General features: G+C 38.7%; 1 pseudogene; it reads right to left on the bottom strand.

The window, feature by feature from the left end:
- Positions 1–2,328: 2,328 nt before the first annotated feature.
- On the bottom strand, positions 2,329–3,810 carry LOC137210732 (lysine-rich coiled-coil protein 1-like; annotated as a pseudogene).
- Positions 3,811–23,009: the final 19,199 nt, after the last annotated feature.

Genomic DNA, 23,009 nt, shown 5'->3' on the forward strand with positions numbered 1-23,009 from the left:
GTCTTGTGCATGAGTGCTTGTCCAGCCTCTATATATCACATGGTCAAGCCTCAATATGAGAGGAGACTATACAGAATGAATCTTCCAGGAGGCATGACTCCTTAGAAGCCATTATTACAGCAGCCACACATCTCTATACTCAGTGTATACTACTTCCCTCACAAGCACACAATATTCTAATTTATTGTTTTTCTCCTAGGTTCCCAGACATGTAATGAACTTTTATACCTCCTTAACTTTACCTAGGCTTCTCCTCTTATATTTCATAGTGCTCCCATCTGCCTTGGAATATTCTCTGCCTCAGATAGGAAGTACCTACTTTCAAAGTCAGCTACAACGGCTGAAAAGCCTGAAAATACAGGGGAGGAACAATCCTTTCCCTGAATCACTTTTCTCCTAACTTACAGTAGTAATCTCAATGTACCAGAATTATCTATTGACATGTCTTTCTCTAGCCAGCATTTGAGCATCTCAAAGGTAGTCACTATGTCTCATTCATCTTTGTGTATCCAATAGTTATCATCAATTATCCTCATTCTTGATGCAGAGTTGCTTCTCAAACATTTACTGGGTGAATGACTCTGCTCCTAACTTATATGCATAGGGTTATGAATCATTTTGTAGACTATGCACATCATTATGGAAATAATAGCCTAAAATAACTTAAATTATATATATTCAACAGATTTTACTCAGAAATAGAGACCTAAAAGATGTATTAGAACATTACATGCCTTCACATAAGCATGTAAAGAAGTGACAGTATTGTCTTAGTGGCTAACACGAGATTTCTCTTTAGAGAAGGAAATTCCTTGATAAGTCAATGCAAGACATATCAGTTCCAGGAATGAGATCTGGCTACCTTATAAAAGATGGACCATGGTCCCAAGAATACCATCAATGTGGAGGGTAACTCCAGCATCCTTGGCAGAACCAGCAAAATGATCCCTAACTAGACTGGTTTCTATAATGCTTACTTCTGAGATCCATATTTTGGGAAATAAAGAGGAATTTCCATTGAAAGGGGGAGATAATCCCTCAGATTTCACTTCTGAATCCACTTTGGAGACCCACCCTCTTAACCTCCAATAGGGTCCAATACCTTGGGTCAATCTATGCATGTGGTACTGTCAATCAAATGTGGTTCAAGGGCTTCCCTGGTGACGTGGTCGTTGGGGGTCGGCCTGCAGATGCGGGGAGCGCGGGTTCGTGCCCCGGTCCGGGAGGATCCCGCGTGCCACGGAGCGGCTGGGCCCGTGAGCCGTGGCTGCTGGGCCTGCGCGTCCAGGGCCTGTGCTCCGCGGCGGGAGGGGCCACAGCAGTGAGAGGCCCGCGTACCGGAAAAAAAAAAAAATGTGGTTCAAAGAGCACTCTAAATTATAAGCAATGTGACACAACTGTGAATTTCCAGAAACCCCAGTGAGTGACACAGCCTGCCCCATGGTCCTCCTAGGGGATGAAGTCCTTTTAACATCTGGAAATATGTACTAAAGGGCCTAACAATAATCCTAGCAGCTACTAGCAGCAGCTTCAGGTAACAATTAGGCACTGGTTTATTTATCATGCTGTGGCAGAGGCAGTAACACTCATCCAATATTCTATTTGCTCTCAACACTTCCTAACCTCTTTGCATCTTGATGAAGATATATGACTACTTCTGGCCAAAGACATGAGTGGAGAAAAGCCTGTGCATGATTCTCAAGTCTCTCTCTCTTCCCCTGCCATGATGTCTGAGTGGAGAGCTCTAATCCAAATGTTGCTGCTACAAGACTGCAGAGCCTACATCAATCCAGATGCAGAGCCCACTGTCAACCACAATAATATGTTTCAGGAGCAAGAAATAAACTTTTGTATGTTAAACCACAGATATTTGGATGTTGTTTATTACTGACAATGCAATTTAGCCTAATCTGGCTAATACATATTATTCAAATATAGGGTTTTTTTTTTCAGTTATCCTTAAATAATACTTCAACAGACATTTATTATCTACTATGTGCCAAGCACTCTACTGAATATTTAGGATATAACCGTTAACATATTTTTGGAGAAATTAGAACTTTATTATATTATAAACATTTCCAGAATATAAACTGATTTTGTATCAAGACTTCTTGAAACGTTTAAAACTGTATGTAACTTAAGCCTATTATAATGTATGTCATTTTCCACTTTCCAATCTAGAAAATATACTGCAAGTTAGATCTAACGAAGGAAAAGAAAATCAATCTAAACTGCTTCACAGAGAAAACTAATGAATATAAAAACACCCATCCCAAACTAAAACCCAATCAAGAAATAGATTCTGTAAAGCTATTAATCCTCCAATTTAAAATAAATGACCTCCCGAGGGAAAAATACTTCCACCATCATAGCAATTTGATGAATAAAAGCAGAGCCACCCTCATTAAGGGAAGTTACATTATGTATAAGAAAAATGTAGTAATGATTTTAGAAGAGAGGAAAAGTAATTTCCATGTTGGAGAGAAAGTACACTAAATGTTTTCTGTTCACTTAGCCTTTGTACCTGTTCACATGAAAAGAGCGATATGAACATGGACATCGTAAAACCAAGCTCCTCAACTATTTTTTCAATTTAACCTCAGGAGAACCAATGCAAGCGCTTTAAAATCCAAGGATAGACTGGTCCCAAAGCAGCTCCTCTTCTTGTCCTTTCTTTCCCTTGTTCCTTTTTCTCTTTTCTACGCTTACATTCCTCTTTCTTAGAGGCTACATCTTGGCGTTTTTTGTCCTTTCAGTTCTTAAGCTTTTCTGTACTGACTCTGACTGTTTCCACCTCTGTTTTGTTTCTTTGGATGCTCTTGTGTTTGTCTAAGTCTATTTCCTCATAAGCTTTCTTCCTCTTATGCTTGGGCCGCTCCTCTTCTGGTTTATCCCAGCCTTCCTCTGGGTGTCTTTTTCTCTTCTGATGTATCTGTTTATAAGTAGTTTGATGGGCACTGGTACTGTTTTCTAAGGAGAGATGCCTGTAAACTCCAGATTCTACACTGTATGAGCTACAGTTATACTCTTGTTGACTAAAGTTCAGGGCTACTGGTTTTCCTGAGAAACAGTCCCTGGTGAATTGACAGTTGCTCAGGGAGTCTAGTCTCAGCCTGCTGTCATAAGCTGGTAGCCACTGAGGTAACCGCTTCTCCACTGCTTGTGAAATATTGCATGGTCTTTGGTAGGTCTGGACGGGTTCATAAGGGAGTCTTTGATTAAACATTCTACACCTGGGTCTAGAATCAACCTCTTCTTTGTATCCACAGGTTTCCAAATAATCCTCTCTCATCTTTCTGAAACAAGTATTTGGCTCTAAGCCTCTGGTTTTCTGCACTTTGATATAATCTTCAAGTTCATCCTGAAAAGAGTCAGATGTCTTCTTTGAATGCTTCATTAGGTTGACAAGGGATTCTCCTTATCAGGTTGAGAACTTGATGGAGAAATTTGATCATATTCACCCATTAATTGCTTCAGTTTCTTAGCATGAACTTTCCCCAAATAGTGAGACTGTGCAACAACTGAAGAGCTAAAAACCATGATGCAGAGATTAAAAAATCTATTTTTTTGTCCAATACTCCACTCCCATTCACCTCATAATGTGAAATCCACTGCGATTCAAATTATGTCACTATTCCTTATAAGCCTTTTACAAAAGGTATCTGTATAAAGTTCAGTCTTTGCTCATTCAACGTGGTATCTTCTCTGAGGCAGGGGCAGCCGTCTACAACTACAGTCCCCCTCCCCGCCAACGTCGCCAGTCGGTGGGTAGGCCAAGGTGGTGGAGGCGGAGAGGCAGGGACAACCGTTGCCGCCACCGCTGCCTCAGCCACCGAGCAAGTGGGGTGGGAGCAGGAGGCGGAGACCGGACTTCCTGAGGGAAAGTTGCTACCACTACCAGCGGCTGACTGGACAGCACCGCCGCCATGGCGGTGAGGTGCACTACTCCAGTTAACATTTTTTTTTTTTTTTTGCGGTATGTGGGCCTCTCACTGTTGTGGCCTCTCCCGTTGCGGAGCACAGGCTCCGGACGCGCAGGCTTGGCGGCCATGGCTCACGGGCCCAGCTGCTCCGCGACATGTGGGATCTTCCCGGACTGGGGCACGAACCCGTGTCCCCTGCATCGGCAGGCAGACTCTCAACCACTGCGCCACCAGGGAAGCCCAGTTAACATTTTTAAAGTGTTGTCCTTGTGGAGTTTATATTCTAATCAAGAAAATCACAATCACTATCAATAATCATGACCACTAAGTACAAAGAACGTTGACAAATAAAGGAGATACTGTCATAATATTATTAAGGACATTATTATTTATATGTGAGTTTTTCTTATTCACAAGATTAGAATATGCTTACTTTAGCTGAGTACATATTATATAACTGATTTATCTTTGATTCAATATTTGCTTCAAATTATTTAAAATGTACAGCATTTTCAAAGGAGCACCAACAATTTTAACAATTTTGAAGAAAGGTAAATGAAGAAGCAAGCAGTCTACTGCTTAACCAAAGGTCATTGTCATGCTAAATATAGTACAGGCTGTGCTCACTGAGAGAAGTCAGTCGTCATCAACTTTCAGTCATTATTTGAAAGGCATTTAGAGGGCAAAGCCAGATTTCTTCTTTTCATTTGCTAAGATAAAACACTGATCCAAGTGTCTCAAATTCAAGCGCCTTTGGTTCCAGGAAAGCAATAAAAGAGTAAAGAAAACCAGATTTTTTGTGTGTCAACTGCTAAAAATATAACTATTTTTCATTTTATTGAAATATCATTTAACTATGTCTAATAATGTAAACATGTATTATAGCAGAGATTACATTTTAAATTGTACCTTAAATATACACATTGGCAGAATCAAGATGGCAGAGTAAGAGGACACAGAGTTCAAGTCTCCTCACAGCTAGGGCTCCTGCTAGATGCTGATGGGGGACCTCAGACACCTAAGTTGATGGGAGGAATCCTTGCTCAACCAGGTAGGATGTGGGAGGGAAGGGGAGGGGCAAGGAAAAATGGAGGTGGGTTGGGACCAGCACCCCTGAGGGAGGCTGGAGGAGGGGAGAGGTTCCCATGCTCAGAAGGGCCCACTCAAGATGGGGAGATAAGTGGGGATTGGAGGGGGATGCAGTGTCTCCCCTGCCCACTTGGGCCCTGGCAATCCTGTTGGGATCCCAGGCCTTAACGCCCAGATCCCAAGGCCTCCTCCAGCTAGATGAGTCCCGGGCCTGAGCCTCCTCCCCCAACCAGGCCTCTTCTAGTTTCATGGGTCCCAGGCCTGAGCCCTCCCACGACCAACGCCTCTTCTGTCTGCATGGGTCCCAGGCCTAAGCCCCACCCCCACCAAAGCCTCCTCTGGCTGCGTGGGTCCTGGAAGCCTGAGTACCATTCCTGACAGGGCCACCTCTGGCCACACGGGTCCAGGTGGGTTGAGTACCGCCCCCCTCCAAGGCCTCCTCTGACTGTGCTGGCCCCTGTGAGTGCACCGATGGAGGCCTGCGCCCCAGCACTTGTCCTCTGGGCCAGCTCCAGTAACAGACGCTGGTGAGAGGAACACACGCAGAAGTGGGGCTGACACAGCGGGTCCAGAGACCTCCCTAGAGGTCTTGGAGGCCTACTGGGGAGGTGGGAGTAGGGTGTTCTTGCACCATCGGAGCAAGAACATTGATAGAGGAGGCACCAGGGAATTTTTTATTATTTTATTTTTCATTTATTTTTAAAATTTTTTTTAGTACTTTTATCTTTTATTTTTATTCTTACTTTTTTACTTAATTTAAAAATTTGTTTATGTTGTTTATTTTTTTTGCTGTTCTGTTTTGTTGTTGTTTAATTATTTTTCTAATTTTTTTTAGTTTTTATTCTTTGTTATTGTTATGCTCTTTTCTGTTTGTTGATTTTTTTCTTTTCTTCTCTTTTTTTTTTTTTCTTTTGACTATCCGCTCAGCCTGCAGGGTCTTGGTTCTCAGGGCAGTGGTCAGGCCTAAGCACCTGTGGTGGGAGTACCAAGCCCAAGTGCTGGACTAACAGAGAACTTCAGATCCCAGGGAATATTAATTGGTATGAGGTCTCCCAGAAGTCCTCATCTCGACACCAAGACCTGGCTCAACCCAACTGCTTGCAAACTCCAGGTCTGGATGCCTTAGGGCAAACAACCAGCAGGACAGGAACACAGCCACACCCAACAAAAAAAATGAAATGACAAAAAAAAATATTAGGAAGGACAAGAAAAAACATACAAGACCAAATAAATGAAGAGGAAATAGACAACCTATCTGAAAAAGAATTCAGAGGAATGATAGTAAACATGATCCAAAAACTTGGAAATAGAATGGAGCAACAGATCAAGAAAATACAAGAAATGTATAATAAAGAACTAGAAGAACTAAAGAGCAAACAGTGATGCACAACACAATAACTGAAATGAAAAATACTCTAGAAGGAATCAATAGCAGAATAACTGAAAGAGAAGAACAATAAGTGAGCTGGAAGACAGAATAGTGGACATAACTGCTGAGGAGCAAAATAAAGAAAAAAGATGGGGGCTTCCCTGGTGGCGCAGTGGTTGAGAGTCCGCCTGCCGATGCAGGGGACGTGGGTTCGTGCCCCGGTCCGGGAAGATCTCACATGTCGCGGAGCGGCTAGGCCCGTGAGCCATGGCCACTGAGCCTGCACATCTGGAGCCTGTGCTCCACAACGGGAGAGGCCACAACAGTGAGAGGCCCACGTACCGCAAAAAAAAAAAAAAAAAAAGAAAAGAAAAAAGATGGAAAATAAATGAGGACAGTCTCAGAGACCTCTGGGACAACATTAAAGGCACCAACGTTCGAATTATAGGGGTCCCAAAAGAAGAAGAGAAAGAGAAAGGGTCTGAGGAAATATTTGAAGAGATTATAGTCATAAACTTCCCTAACGTGGGAAAGGAAATAGCTGCCCAAGTCCAGGAAATACAGAGTCCCATACAGGATAAGACCAAGGAGAAACACACCAAGACACATATTAATCAAACTAACAATAATTAAAATCAAGAAAAAAACATTAAAAGAAGCAAGAAAAAAGCAACAAATAATACACAAGGGAATGCCCATAAGGTTATCAGCTGCTTTTTAGCAGAAAAACTGCAGGCCAGAAGGGAGTGACAGGATATATTTAAAGTGATGAAAGGGAAAAACGTACAACCAAGATTATTCTAACCAGCAAGGATCTCATTTGGATTTGACAGAGAAATCAAGAGCATTACAGACAAGCAAAGACTAAGAGAATTCAGAACCACAAAACCAGCTTTACAACAAATGCTAAAGGAAATTCTAATGTAAGGAAACACAAGAGAAGGAAGAGACCTAAAAAAACGAACCCAAAACAATAAAGAAAATGGTAATAGGAACATATATATTGATAATTACCTTAAATGTAAATGGATTAAATGCTACAACCAAAAGACATAAATTGGGTAAATGGAAACAAAAAATAGACCCATATATATCTGTCTACAAGAGACCCACTTCAGACCTAGGGACACATACAGACTGAAAATGAGGGGATGGAAAAAGATATTCCATGCAAATGGAAATCAAAAGAAAGCTGGAGTAGCAATACTAATTTCAGAGAAACTAGGTTTTAAAATAGACTCTTACAAGAGATAAAGAAGGACACTACCTAATGATTAAGGGATCAATCCAAGAAGAAAACATAACAATTGTAAACATTTTTTAACATCTTTATTGGAGTATAATTGCTTTACAATAGTGTGTTAGTTTCTGCTTTATAACAAACTGAATCAGCTATACATATACACATATCTCCATATCTCCTCCCTCTTGCATCTCCCTCCCACCCTCCCTATCCCACCACTCTACGTGGTCACAAAGCACCAAGCTGATCTCCCTGTGCTATGTGGCTGCTTCCAGTAGCTATCTCTTTTACATTTGATAGTGTATATATATACATGACACTCTCTCCCTTCGTCCCAGCTTACCCTTCCCCCTTCCCATGTCCTTAAGTCCATTCTGTACATCTGTGACTTTATTCTTGTCCTGCCCCTAGGTTCTTCGGAACCATTTTCTTTTCTTTTTTTTAGATTCTATATATATGTGTTAGCATACGGTATTTATTTTTCTCTTTCTGACTTACTTCACTCTGTATAACAGTCTCTAGGTCCATCCACCTCACTACAAATAACTCAATTTCATTTCTTTTTATGGCTGAGTAATATTCCATTGTATATATGTGCTACATCTTCTTTATCCATTCATTTGTCGGTGGACACTTAGGTTGCTTCCATGTCCTGGCTACTGTAAACAGATCTGCAATGAACATTGTGGAACGTGACCGTTTTTGAGTTATGGTTTCTCAGGGTACATGCCCAGTAGTGGGATTGCTGATTCGTATGGTACTACTTCTTTAGTTTTTTAAGGAACCTCCATACTGTTCTCCACAGTGGCTGTATCAATTTATGTTCCCACCAACAGTGCAATAGGGTTCCCTTTTCTCCACACCCTCTCCAGCATTTATTGTTTGTAGATTTTTTGATGATGGCCATTCTGACTGGTGTGATGTGATACCTCATTAGAGTTTTGATTTGCATTTCTCTAATGATTAGTGATGTTGAGCATCCGTTCATGTGTCTATTGGCAATCTGTATATCTTCTTTTGAGAAATGTCTGTTTAGGTCTCCTGCCCATTATTGGATTGCATGTTTGTTTTTTTGATATTGAGCTGCATGAGCTGCTTGTACATGTTGGAGATTAATCCTTTGACAGTTGCTTCATTTGCAAATATTTTCTCCCATTCTGAGGGTTGTCTTATTGTCTTGTTTATGGTTTACTTTGCTGTGCAAAAGCTTTTAAGTTTCATTTGGTCCAATTTGTTTATTTTTGTTTTTATTTCCATTTCTCTAGGAGGTGGGTCAAAAAGCATTTTACTGTGATTTATATCATACACTGTTCTGCCTATGTTTTCCTCTAAGAGTTTTATAGTGTCTGGCCTTACATTTTGGTCTTTAACCCATATTAAATTTTCTTTTGGGCATGGTGTTAGGGAGTATTCTAATTTCATCTTTTACATGTAGCTGTCCAGTTTTCCCAGCACCACTTATTGAAGAGGCTGTCTTTTCCCATTGTATATGCTTGCCTCCTTTATCAAAAATAAGGAGACCATATGTGCATGGGTTTACCTCTGGGTTTTCTATCCTGTTCCAGTGATCTATATTTCTGTTTTTGTGCCAGTTCCATACTGTCTTGATTACTGTAGACTTGTAGTATAGCCTGAAGTCTGGGAGCCTGATTCCATGAGCTCCATTTTTCTTTCTCAAGATTGCTTTTGCTGTTCGGGGTCTTTTGTGTTTCCATACAAATTGTGAAACTTTTTTGTTCTAGTTCTGTGAAAAATGCCATTGGTAGTTTGATAGGGATTGCATTGAATCTGTAGATTGCTTTAGGTAGTATAGTCATTCTCACAATGTTGATTCTTCCATTCCAAGAACATGTTATATCTCTCCATCTGTTTGTATCATCTTTAATTTCTTTCATCAGTGTCTTATGCATTTCTGCATACAAGTCTTTTGTCTCGTTAGGTGGGTTTATTCCCAGGTACTTTATTCTTTTTGTTGCAATGGTAAATGGGATTGTTTCCTTAATTTCCTTTTCAGATTTTTCATCATTAGTGTATAAGAATGCAAGGGATTTCTGGGCATTAACTTTGTATCCTAGTACTTTACCAAATTCATTGATTAGCTCTAGTAGTTTTCTGGTAGCATCTATAGGGCCTTATATGTATAATAACATGTCATCTGCAAACAGTGACAGCTTTACTTCTTTTCTGATTTGGATTCCATTTATTTCTTTTTCTTCTCTGATTGTTGTGGCTAAAACTTCCAAAACTATTTTGAATAATAGTGGTGAGAGTGGACAACCTTGTCTTTTTCCTCATCTTAGAGGAAATGGTTTCAGTTTTTCACCAATGAGGACGATGTTGGTTGTGGATTTGTCATATGTGGCCTTTAATATGTTGAAGTAAGTTCCCTCTATGCCTACTTTCTGGAGGGTTTTTATAATAAATGGGTGTTGAATTTTGTCCAAAGCTTTTTCTGCATCTATTGAGATGATCATATGGTTTTTCTCCTATGGTTGGTTAATATGGATTATCACATTGACTGATTTGATTATATGGGAGAATCCTTGCATTAGTGGGATAAACCCCACTTGATTATGGTGTATGATCCCTTTAATGTGCTGTTGCATTCTGTTTGCTAGTATTTTGTTGAGGATTTTTGCATCTATGATCATCAGTGATACCACCCTGTAGTTTTCTTTCTTTGTGATATCTTTGTCTGGTTTTGGTATCTGGGTGATGGTGGTCTCATAGAATGAGTGTGATAGAGTTCCTCCCTTTGCTACATTTTGCATTTGCCTGTTAAGCCATCTGGTTCTGGGATTTTGTTTGTTGGAAATTTTTTACTCTCAGTTTCAATTTCATTGCTTGTGATTGGTCTATTTATATTTTCTATTTCTTCCTGATTCAGTCTCGGAAGGTTGTGCTTTTCTAAGAATTTGTCTAATTCTTCCAGGTTGTGCTTGCAGTAATCTCTCATGATCCTTTGTATTTCTGCAGTGTCAGTTACTTCTTTTTCATTTCTAATTCTATTGATTTGAGTCTTCTCCCTTTTCTTTCTTGATGAGTCTTGCTAATGGTTTATCATATTTTTTATCTTGTCAAAGAGCCAGCTTTTAATTTTATTGATCTTTGGTATCGTTTCCTTCATTTCTTTTTCATTTATTTCTGATCTGATCTTTATGATTTCTTTCCTTCTGCTAACTTTGAGGTTTTTTTGTTCTTATTTCTCTAATTGCTTGAGGTGTAAGTTTAGGTTGTTTATTTGAGATTTTTTTGTTCTTGAGGTAAGACTGTATTGCTATAAACTTCCCTCTTAAAACTGCTTTTGCTGCATCCCTTAGGTTTAGGGTTGTCCTGTTTTCATTGTCATTTGTTTCTAGGTATTTTTTTAATTTCCCCTTTGAATTCTTCAGTTATCTCTTGGTTTTTAGGTAGTGTATTTTTTAGCCTCCATGTGTTTGTATTTTTTACAGACCTTTTCCTGTATTTGGTGTCTAGTCTCATAGTGTTGTGGTCAGAAAAGATACTTGATACAATTTCACTTTTCTTAAATTTACCAAGGCTGGATTTGTGATCCAAGTTATGATCTATCCTGGAGAATGTTCCATGAGCACTTGAGAAGAAAGTGTATTCTGTTGTTTTTGGATGGAATGTCCTATAAATATCAATTAAGTGCATCTTGTTTAGTGTATCATTTAAAGCTTGTGTTTCCTTAGTTATTTTCATTTTGGATGATTTGTCCATTGGTGAAAGTGGGGTGTTAAAGTCCCCTACTATGATTCTGTTACTGTCGATTTCTCCTTTTATGGCTGTTAACATTTGACTTATGAATTGAGGTACTCTTATGTTGGTTGCATATATATTTACAATTGTTATATCTTCTTCTTGGATCGATCACTTGATCATTATGTAGTGTCCTTCTTTGTCTCTTCTAATAGTCCTTATTTTAAAGTCTGTTTTGTCTGATATGAGAATTGCTCCTCTAGCTTTCTTTTGATTTCCATTTGCATGGAATATCTTTTCCCGGTCACTCACTTTCAGTCTGTATGTGTCCCTAGGTCTGAAGTGGGTCTCTTGTAGACAACATATATACAGGTCTTGTTTTTATATCCATTCATCCAGTCTTTGTATTTTGTTGGAGCATTTAATCCATTTACATTTAAGATAGTTATCGATATGTATGTTCCTATTACCATTTTCTTAATTGTTTTGGGTTTGTTATTGTATGTCTTTTCCTTCTCTTGTGTTTCCTCCCTAGAGAAGTTCCTTTAGCATTTGTTGTTAAGCTGGTTTGGTGGTGCTGAATTCTCCTACCTTTTGCTTGTCTGTAAAGGTTTTCATTTCTCTGTCAAATGAGAATGAGATCATTGCTGCATAGAATAATCTTGTTTGTTGGTTTTTCCCCTTTATCACTTTGAGTATGTTCTGCAACTCTCTTCTGGCTTGCAGAGTTTCTGAAGAAAAATCACCTGTTAATCTTATGGGGATTCCCTTGTATATTATTTGTTGTTTTTCCCTTGTTGCTTTTAATATTTTTTCTTTGTATTTAATTTTTATAGTTTGATTAATATGTGTCTTGGCATGTTTCTCCTTGGATATATCCTGTATGGGACTCTGCTCTTCCTGGACTTGATTGTTTCCTTTCCCATATTAGGGAAGTTTTCAACTATAATCTCTTCAAGTATTTTCTCAGTCCCTTTCTTTTTCTCTTCTTCTTCTGGGACCCCTATAATTAGACTGTTTGTCTGTTTAATGTTGTTCCAGAGGTCTCTGAGACTATCCTCAATTCTTCTCATTCTTTTCTCTTTATTCTGCTCTGTGGTAGTTATTTCCAGTATTTTATCTTCCAGGTCGCTTATCCATCCTTCTGCTTCAGTTATTCTGCTATTGATTCGTTCTAGAGAATTTTTATTTTCATTTATTGTATTGTACTTCATTGTTTGTTTGCTCTTTAGTTCTTCTAAGTCCTTGTTAAACGTTTTTTGTATTTTCTCCATTCTATTTCCAAGATTTTGGATCAACTTTTCTATCAACACTCTGAATTATTTTTCAGGTAGACTGCCTATTTCCTCTTCATTTGTTTGGTCTGTTGGGTTTTTATCTTGCTCCTTCATCTGCTGTGTGTTTTTCTGTCTTCTCATTTTGCTCAACTTACTGTGTTTGTGGTCTCCTTTTCACGGGCTGCAGGTTCGTAGTTCCCATTGTTTTTGGTGTCTGCCCCCAGTTGGTGAGGTCGGTTCAGTGGGTTGTGTAGGCTTCCTGGTGTAGCTGACTGGTGCCTGTGTTTTGTTGGATGAAGCTGGATCTTGTCTTTCTGGTGGGCAGGACCACATCCAGTGGTGTGTTTTGGGGTGTCTTGATCTTATGACTTTATGCAGCCTCTCTGCTAATGGGTGGTGTTGTGTTCCTGTCTTTCTAGTTGTTGGCACAGGGCGTCCAGCACTGTAGCTTGCTGGCCATTGGGTGGAGCTGGGTCTTAGCATTGAGATGGAGATCTCTGGGAGAGCTTTTGATGTTTGACATTATATGGAGCCGGGAGGTCTCTGGTGGACCAATGTCCAAAACTCAGCTTTCCCACCTCAGAGGCAGAGTCCTGACACCCAGCCGGAGCACCAAGACCTTGTCAGCCACACAACTTAGAAAGAAAGGGAAAAATAAAATAAAATACAATAAAGAATAAAAAAATATTAAAAACATTAAAAAGTAATAAAAAAAATAAGAGAACAACCAACCCAAGAAACAAATCCACCAATGATAACAAGGGCTAAAACGTATCATAAGAAAAAAAAAACAGAAAAATGGACAGACAGAACCCTAGGACAAATGGTAATAGCAAACCTATACAGACAAAATCACACAAAGAAGCATATACATACACACTCATAAAAAGAGAAAAAGCAAAAAATTTTATATATATATATATATATATAGGAAGAGGCAACCAAATCAATTAACAAATCTACCAATGATAATGAACTCTAAATACTAAAGTAAGATAAATATAAAACCAGAAACATTAGATGCAGAAAGCAAACTCCAAGTCTACAGTTGCTCCCAAAGTCCACCACCTCAAGTTTGGGATGATTCATTGTCTAATCAGGTATTCCATAGATGCAGGGTACATCAAGTTGATTGTGGAGATTTACTCTGCTGCTCCTGAGTCTGCTGGGAGAAATTTCCCTTTCTCTTCTTTGTTCATACAGTTCCTGGGGTTCAGCTTTGGATTTGGCCCAAATCTGCATGTAGGTCTCCTGAAGACATCTGTTCCCACCACGACAGGATGGGGTTAAAGGAGCAGCAGATTCGGGGGCTATGGCTCACTCAGGCCGGAAGGAGGGAGGGGTATGGAATGCCAGGCGAGCCTGCAGCTGCAAGGCTGGCATGATGTTGCAACAGCCTGAGGCATGCTGTGTGTTCTCCAGGGGAAGTTGTCCCTGGATCACACGACCCTGGCAGTGGCAGGCTGCACAGGTTCCCAAGAGGGGAGGTGTGGATAGTGACCTGTGCTTCCAAACAGGCTTCTTGGTGGCTGCAGCAACAGCCTTAGTGTCTCATGCCCTTCTCTGGTGTCCTGTGCTGATAGCCATGGCTCACACCCCTCCCTGGAGCTCATTTTGGGGATGCTCTGAATCTCCTCTCCTCATGCACCCCAAAACAATGGTTTCTTGCCTCTTAGGCAGTTTCAGACTTTTTCCCAGACTCCCTCCTGTCTAGCTGTGTCACACTAGCCCCCTTCAGTTTGTGTTCATGCAGCTAACCCCAGTCCTCTCCCTGGGATCTGACCTCTGAAGCCTGAGCCTCAGCTCCCAGCCCCCACCCACTCTGGTGGGTGAGCAAACAAGCCTCTCATGCTGGTGAGTGCTGGTGGCACTGATCCTCTGTGTGGGAATCTCTCCACTTTGCCCTATGCACCCCTGTTGCTGCACTCTCCTCCGTGGTTCCGAAGCTTCCCTCTGGCCCACCCCCTGTCTCTGCCAGTGAAGGGACTTCCTAGTGTGTGGAAACTTTTCCTCCTTCACAGCTCCCTCCCAGAGGTGCAGGTCCCATCCTTATTCTTTTGTCTCTGTTTTTTCTTTTTCCTTTTGCCCTATAAAGGTACATGGGGAGTTTCTTGCCTTTGGGGAAGTCTGAGGTCTTCTGCCAGCATTCAGTAGGTGTTCTGTAGTAGTTGTTCCACATGTAGATGTATTTCTGATGTATTTGTGGAGAGGAAGGTGATCTCCACATCTTACTCCTCCGACAACTTGAAAGTCTCTCCCAACTTTAAATATTTATGCACCCAACATAGGAGCACCTCTATACATAAGGCAAATGCTAACAACCATAAAAGGGGAAACTGACAGTAACACAATAATAGCAGGGGACTTTAACACCATACTTACACCAATGGACAGATCATCCAGAAAGAAAATTAATCTGGAAAAACAGCTTTAAATGACACAACAGAGCAGGTAGACTTAATTGATATTTATAGGACATTCCATCCAAAAGCAGCAGAATACAACTTCTTCTTAAGTGCACACGGAACATTCTCCAGGATAGGTTACATCTTAGGTTACAAATTAAGCCTTGATTAATTTAAGAAAATTGAAACTGTGTCAAGCATCTTTTCTGACCACAACACTATGAGATTAGAAATTAATTACAGGAAAAAAACCTGAAAAAAACAAAAACACATGTAGACTAAACAATATGCTGCTAAGTAACCAAAAGATCACTGACGAAATCATACAGGAAATCAAAATATACCTAGAAACAAATGACAATGAAAACACAAAAACCCAAACTTATGGGATGCAACAAAAGCAGTCTTAAAAGGAAAGTTTACAGAATTCAATCCTACCTCAAGAACAAGAAAAATCTCAAATAAAAAACCTAATCTTACACCTAAAGCAACTAGAGAAAGAAGAACAAACAAAACCCAAAGTTAGTAAAAGGAAAGAAATCATAAAAATTAGAGTGGAAATAAATGAAATAGGAACAAAGAAAACAGTAGCAAAAATCAATGAAACTAAAAGCTTGTTCTTTGAGAAGATAAACAAAATTGATAAACGCTTAGTGAGACTCATCAAGAAAAAAAGGCAGAGGATTCAAATCAGTAAAATTAGAAATGAAAAACTAACACCACAGAAATACAAAGGATCCTAAGAGACTACTACAAGCAACTAGATGCTAATAACTTGGACAATCTGGAAGAAATGGACAAATTCTGAGAAACTAACACCACAGAAATACAAAGGATAACTGACACCACAGAAATACAAAGGATCCTAAGAGACTACTACAAGCAACTATATGCTAATAAATTGGAAAATTTGGAAGAAATGGACAAATTCTTAGAAAGGTACAGCCTTCCAAGACTGAACAAGGAAAAAATAGAAAATATGAACAAACCAATCACAAGTAATGAAATTCAAACTGTGATTTAAAATTTTCCAACAAACAAAAGTCCAGGACCAGATGACTTCACAGGTGAATTCTATCAAACACTTAGAGAAGAGCTAACACTGATCCTTCCTAAACTCTTCCAAAAAATTGTAGAGGAAGGAACACTCCCAAGCTCATTCTACAAAGCTACCATCACCCTGATACCAAAACCAGACAAAAATATCACAAAAAAAGAAAGTTATAGACCAACATCACTGATGAACATTGACCCAAAAATCCTCAACCAGGTACTAGCAAACAGAATTCAACAGCACATTAAAATAATCATACACTGAGATCAAGTGGGATTTATCCCAGGGATGCAAGGATTCTTCAATATACGCAAATCAATCAATGTGATACACCATATTAACAAATTAAAGATAAAAACCATATGATCATCTCAATAGATGCAGAAAAAGCTTTGGACAAAATTCAACACCCATTTATGATAAAAAAAGAAAACTCTCCAGAAATTGAGCCTAGAGGGAACCTACCTCAACACAATAAAGGCCACATATGACAAACCCACAGCAAACATCATTCTCAATGGTGAAAAACTGAAAGCATTTCCTCTAAGATCAGGAACAAGACACTGATGTCTACTCTTGCCACTCTTATTCAACAGAGTTTTGGAAGCCCAAGCCATGGCAATCAGAGAAGAAAAAGAAATGAAAGGAATACAAATTGGAAAAGAGGAAGTAAAACTGTCACTGTTTACAGATGACATGATACTATACATAGAAAATCCTGAGGAAGCCACCAGAAAACTACTAGAACTAATCAATGAATTAGGTAAAGTTTCAGGATACAAAGTTAATGCACAAAAATCTCCTGTATTCCTATACACTAACAATGAAATATCAGAAGGAGAGATTAAGGAAACAATCCCATTTACCATCACAACAAAAAGAATAAAATACCTAGAAATAAACCTGCCTAATGAGGCAAAAGACCTGTACTCAGAAAACTATAAGACACTGATGAAAGAAATCAAAGATGACAAAACAGTTGGAGAGATATACCACGTTCTTAAATTGGAAGAATTGATATTGTGAAAATGACTATACTACCCAAAGTAATCTGCAAATTCAATACAATCCCTATTAAATTTCCAGTGGCATTCTTCACAGAATTAGAACAAAACATTTTACAATTTATATGGAAGCGCAAAAGACCCCGAATAGCCATAGCAATCTTGAGAGAGAGAAATGGAGGTGGAGGAATCAGGTGCCCTGACTTCAGACTATACTACAAAGCTACAGTAATCAAGACAGTATGGTACTGGCACAAAAACAGAAATATATATCAATGGAACAGGATAGAAAGCCCAGAGATTAACCCAAGCACCTATGGTCACCTAGTCTATGACAAAGGTGGCAAAAATATACAATATAAAAGACAGTCTCTTCAATAAATGATGCTGAGAAAACAGGACAGCTACATGTAAAAGAATGAAATTAGAACACTCCCTAACACCGTACACAAAAATGAACTCCAAATAGATTAAAAGCTTGAATGTAAGACCACATACTATAAAACTCTTAGAAGAAAACATAGTCAGAACACTCTTTGACGTAAATCACAGCAGATCTTTTTTGACCCACCTCCTCTACAGTAATGAAAATAAAAACAAAAAAAAAAATGGAACCTAATTAAACTTAAAAGATTTTGCACAGCAAAAGAAACAATAAATGAGATTAAAAGACAACTCTTAGACATGGATAAAATATTTGCAAATGAAGAAACTGACAAGGGATTAATCTCCAAAATATACAAACAGCTCATGCAGCTCAATATCAAAAAAAGCAAACAACCCAATCAAAAAATAGGCAGAAGACCTAAGTAGACATTTCTCCAAAGAAGACATACAGATAGCCAACAAGCACATGAAAGGATCCTCAACATCACTATCTATTAGAGAAATGCAAATCAAAACTACAGTGAGGTGTCACCTCACATTGGTCAGAATGACTATCATTTAAAAATCTACAAACAATAAATGCTGGTGAGAGTGTGGAGAAAAGAGGACCCTCTTGTGCTGTTGGTGGGAATGTAAGTTGATAGAGCCACTATGGAGAACAGTATGGAGGTGTCTTAAAAAACTAAAAATAGAAATACCATATGACCCAGCAATCCCGCTACTGGGCATATACCCAGAGAAAATGATAATTCAAAAACACACATGCACCCCAATGTGCATTGCAGCACTATTTACAATAGCCAGGACATGGAAGCAACATAAATGTCCATTGACAGATGAATGGATAAAGAAGATGTGGTACATATATACAATAGAATATTACTCAGCCATAAATGAGTGAAATTGGGTCATTTGTAGAGACATGGATGGACCTAGAGTCTGTCATACAGAGTGAAGTCAGTCAGAAAGAGAAAAACAAATATTGTATATTAATACATATATGTGGATTCTAAAAGAATGGTACAGATGAACATTTTTGCAGGGCAGGAATAGAGAAGCAGACGTAGAGAATGGACATGTGGATATGGGATGAGGAAGTGGGGTGAGATGAATTGGGAGATTGGGATTGACATATATACACTACCATGTGTAAAACAGATAGCTAGTGAGAACCTGCTGTATAGCACAGGGAGCTCAGCTTAGTACTCTGTGGTGACCTAGATGGTTGGGATGGGGAGGGGGTTGGGAGGGAGGTCCAAGAGGGAGGGGATATATGTATACATGTACATATACAGCAGAAACTAACATAGCATATTAAAGCAACTACACTCCAATTAAATATATATATATATATTTATTTATTTATATATACATATTAAAAAGGGCGGGCTTCCCGGGTGGCGCAGTGGTTGAGAGTCCGCCTGCCAATGCAGGGGACACGGGTTCGTGCCCCGGTCCGGTAAGATCCCACATGCCGCGGAGCGGCTGCACCCGTGAGCCATGGCTGCTGAGCCTGCGCATCCGGAGCCTGTGCTCTGCAACGGGAGAGGCCACAACAGTGAGAGGCCCACATACCGAAAAAAAAAAACAATAACAGGGGCTACTAAGTATTACATTTCTCTTTCCTAATTCATTGCTTCTTTGATTTAAAACTGGAAAATTCACCCTTTTACTTCTACACCAAGATGACTGTGTCTAGTTGTGTGTTTTATATTGCTACATGCAGTACAGAATTCAGCCTTGAATCCTTTATTGGGGAGTTTTATTTAGCTTTACTCAGAAAAGAAAATAGCTGTTCACAAAATTAAGTACATCTGGGCACCTATAAAATCTTTACAGAATGTTTTTTACAATTAAGAAAACTACTTTACAGAGATATTTGTAGAATTCTAGTATTCTAGAACTTCTATTTAGTTTTCAGAAACATTTCTGCAGCTCAGAAACTTCCATTTGAAGCTCTTTGTTCACATGATTAAAGTTAATTTTGAGAGCTTAATTTGACTGAAATTGAATATTAGCACATATTTATAAACTGTGAAATCAGAATATTTTCTGGAATCCAGTTCATACTTGGAGAATGTAGTTTAAGCTACAGTTGTCACTTTTAGAGTCACTTTCATCAGAGGAATGTAAATTTCCATTTTCCTTCTCAGATGCTTCCCAAAGACACAATTTTACTTGAAATGGGCACATAAAATCATTGGTAACCACTTGTGAAGGTCTTTTCAAGGTGTTTAGATGAGTTGTAACATCAACCAAAAAGGTGAAGATTCATCCCTCAATCTCTGGTGAGCTGAAGCAGAAATTTTCCCAAGATGACATGAGCAAGTCAATTTCTTTCAACTCTTAAAAATAAGAAACTTCAATACAACTAAAATGACTCAACCAAGTTCCCTAGCCTCTTTATTAGACAACTTATTTGATTGTGTTTCTAGGGCTTCAAGTAAACATTGAGTTATCTACATTTCAGCCACAGGATCTTCTTATCTTACTTCAAATGAAGACAGGCTTCATTTTTAAAAAAATCATTTGGTACAAAGTAATTCTTGGAAAATTGTATGTGTCCCTCAAAATTTTAGCACCTGAAATTTTCATCTCAGGAGTTTGGTATTAACATAGACTTTCATGGAGGCACTATCTAATATTAGAGTCACTCCCTAATATTTCTTGGCCAGTTTTCATTAAGTATTTCAAAACATTCCTCGACACAGATACTTTGTTTGTGAATGTTGTGCCTGTCATGGGTTTTATGTCCAAAATTTCTTCAGTCACATTTATATTCTCATTTACAACACATACAAATATAGCTAAACAGATGGTATTTGTTACATTTGGGCTTTCCTCAGCTACAATGGAACATGACATAAAAATTTCAACTTCCTCCAATGTTTTTTTAAGTTGTTGTCATTTCTTCAACATTTTGAGCTCACATTTCTTATTGGAATTAAATCTTAATGACAATTTAAATGATTGTTTAGGACACATAATTTCTTCTGTTTTTAATAAGGTAATTTTTGTAGGTAATACCTGACTGATTTTATGGCAATTTTACTCAGGTTTTTTAAATTCAAAAACAAACTCATTAAGAACCTACAAACAAGATTACTCTACCCTGCAAGGATCTAAGTGAGATTTGATGTAGAAATTAAAACATTTACAGACAAGCAAAAGCTAACAGAATTCAGCACCACCAAACCAGCTTTACAACAAATGCTAAAGGAACTTCTCTAGGGAGGAAACACAAAAGAAAGAAAAGACATAAAGTAACAAACTCAAAACAATTAAGAAAATGGTAATAGGAACATACATATCAATAACTACCTTAAATGTAATGTAAATGGATTAAATGCTCCAACCAAAAGACATAGACTGGCTGAATGGATACAAAAAAAAGACCTGAATATATGCTGTCTACAAGACACCCACTTCAGACCTAGGGACACATACAGACTGAAAGTGAGGGGATGGAAAAAGATATTCCATGCAAATGGAAATCAAAAGAAGCTGGAGTAGCAATTCTCATATCAGACAAAATGGACTTTAAAATAAAGACTATCACAGGAGACAAGGAAGGACACTACCTAATGATCAAGTGATCAATCCAAGAAGAAGATATAACAATTGTAAATATTTATGCACCCAACATAGGAGCACCTCAATACATAAGACAAATACTAACAGCCATAAAAGGGGAAATTGGCAGTAACACAATCATAGTAGGGGATTTAACACCCCACTTTCACCAATGGACAGATCAACCAAAATGAAAATAAATAAGGAAACACAAGCTTTAAATGACACAATAGACTGGATAGATTTAACTGATATTTATAGGACATTCCATCCAAAAAGAACAGAATACACTTTCTTCTCAAGTGCTCATGGAACATTCTCCAGGATAGATCATATCTTGGGTCACAAATCAAGCCTTGGTAAATTTAAGATAATTGAAATCATATCAAGTATCTTTTCTGACCACAACGCTATGTGACTAGATATCAATTACAAGAAAACATCTGTAAAAAATACAAACACATGGAGGCTAAACAATACACTACTTAATAAGCAAGAGATCACTGAAGAATTCAAAGAGGAAATCAAAAAAACCTACAAACAAATGACAACGAAAACACGATGACTCAAAACCTATGGGATGCAGCAAAAGCAGTTCTAAGAGGGAAGTTTATAGTACTACAATCCTACCTTAGGAAACAACAAACATCTCAAATAAACAACCTAAACTTACACCTAAAGCAATTAGAGAAAGAAGAACAAAAAAACCCCGAAGTTAGCAGAAGGAAAGAAATCATAAAGATCAGATCAGAAATAAATGAAAAAGAAATGAAGGAAATGATAGCAAAGATCAATAAAACTAAAAGCTGGTTCCATGAGAAGGTAAACAAAATGGAAAAACTATTAGGCAGAATCATCAAGAAAAAAAGGGAGAAGACTCAAATCAATACAATTAGAAACTAAAAAGGAGAAGTAACAATTGACACTGCAGAAATACAAAGGATCATGAGAGATTACTGCAAGCCACTCTATGTCAATAAAATGGACAAACTGGAAGAAATGGACAAATTCTTAGAAATGCACAGTGTTCTGAGACTGAAGCAGAAAGAAATAGAAAATATGAATAGACCAATCACAAGCACTGATATTGAAACTGTGATTAAAAATCTTCCAACAAACAAAAGCCCGGGACCAGACGGCTTCACAGGTGAATTCTATCAAACATTTAGAGAAGAGCTAACACCTATCCTTCTCAAACTCTTCCAAAATTTAGCAGAGGGAGGAACACTCCCATACTCAATCTATGAGGCCACCACCACTCTGATACCAAAACCAGACAAAGATGTCATAAAGAAGGAAAACTAGAGGCCAATATCACTGATCAACATAGATGCAAAAATCCTCAACAAAATACTAGCAAAGAGTATCCAACAGCACATTAAAAGAATCATACACCAAGATCAAGTTGGGTTTATCCCAGGAATGCAAGGATTCGTCAATATATGCAAATCAATCAATGTGATACACCATATTAACAAATTGAAGGAGAAAAACCATGTGATCTTCTCAATCAATGAAGAGAAAGCTTTCAACAAAATTCAACACCCGTTTATGATAAAAACCCTGCAGGGCTTCCCTGGTGGCGCAGTGGTTGAGAGTCTGCCTGCCGATTCAGGGGACTCAGGTTCGTGCCCTGGTCCAGGAAGGTACCACATGCCACGGAGCGGCTGGGCCCGTGAGCCATGGCCGCTGAGCCTGCGCATCCGGAGCCTGTGCTGAGCAACGGGAGAGGCCACAACAGTGAGAGGCCCGAGTACCACAAAACAAACAAACAAACAAACAAAAATAAACAAACAAACCAACCCTGCAGAAGGCAGGCATAGAGGGAACTTTCCTCAACATAATAAAGGCCATATATGACGAACCCACAGCCAACATCTTCCTCAGTGGTGAAAAACTGAAACCATTTCCACTAAGATCAGGAAAAAAACAATGTTGCCCACTCTCACCACTATTATTCAACATAGTTTTGCAAGTTTT

The sequence above is a fragment of the Pseudorca crassidens genome, chromosome 17 (assembly GCF_039906515.1).
Source record: "Pseudorca crassidens isolate mPseCra1 chromosome 17, mPseCra1.hap1, whole genome shotgun sequence".
Classification (NCBI taxonomy): domain Eukaryota; kingdom Metazoa; phylum Chordata; class Mammalia; order Artiodactyla; family Delphinidae; genus Pseudorca; species Pseudorca crassidens.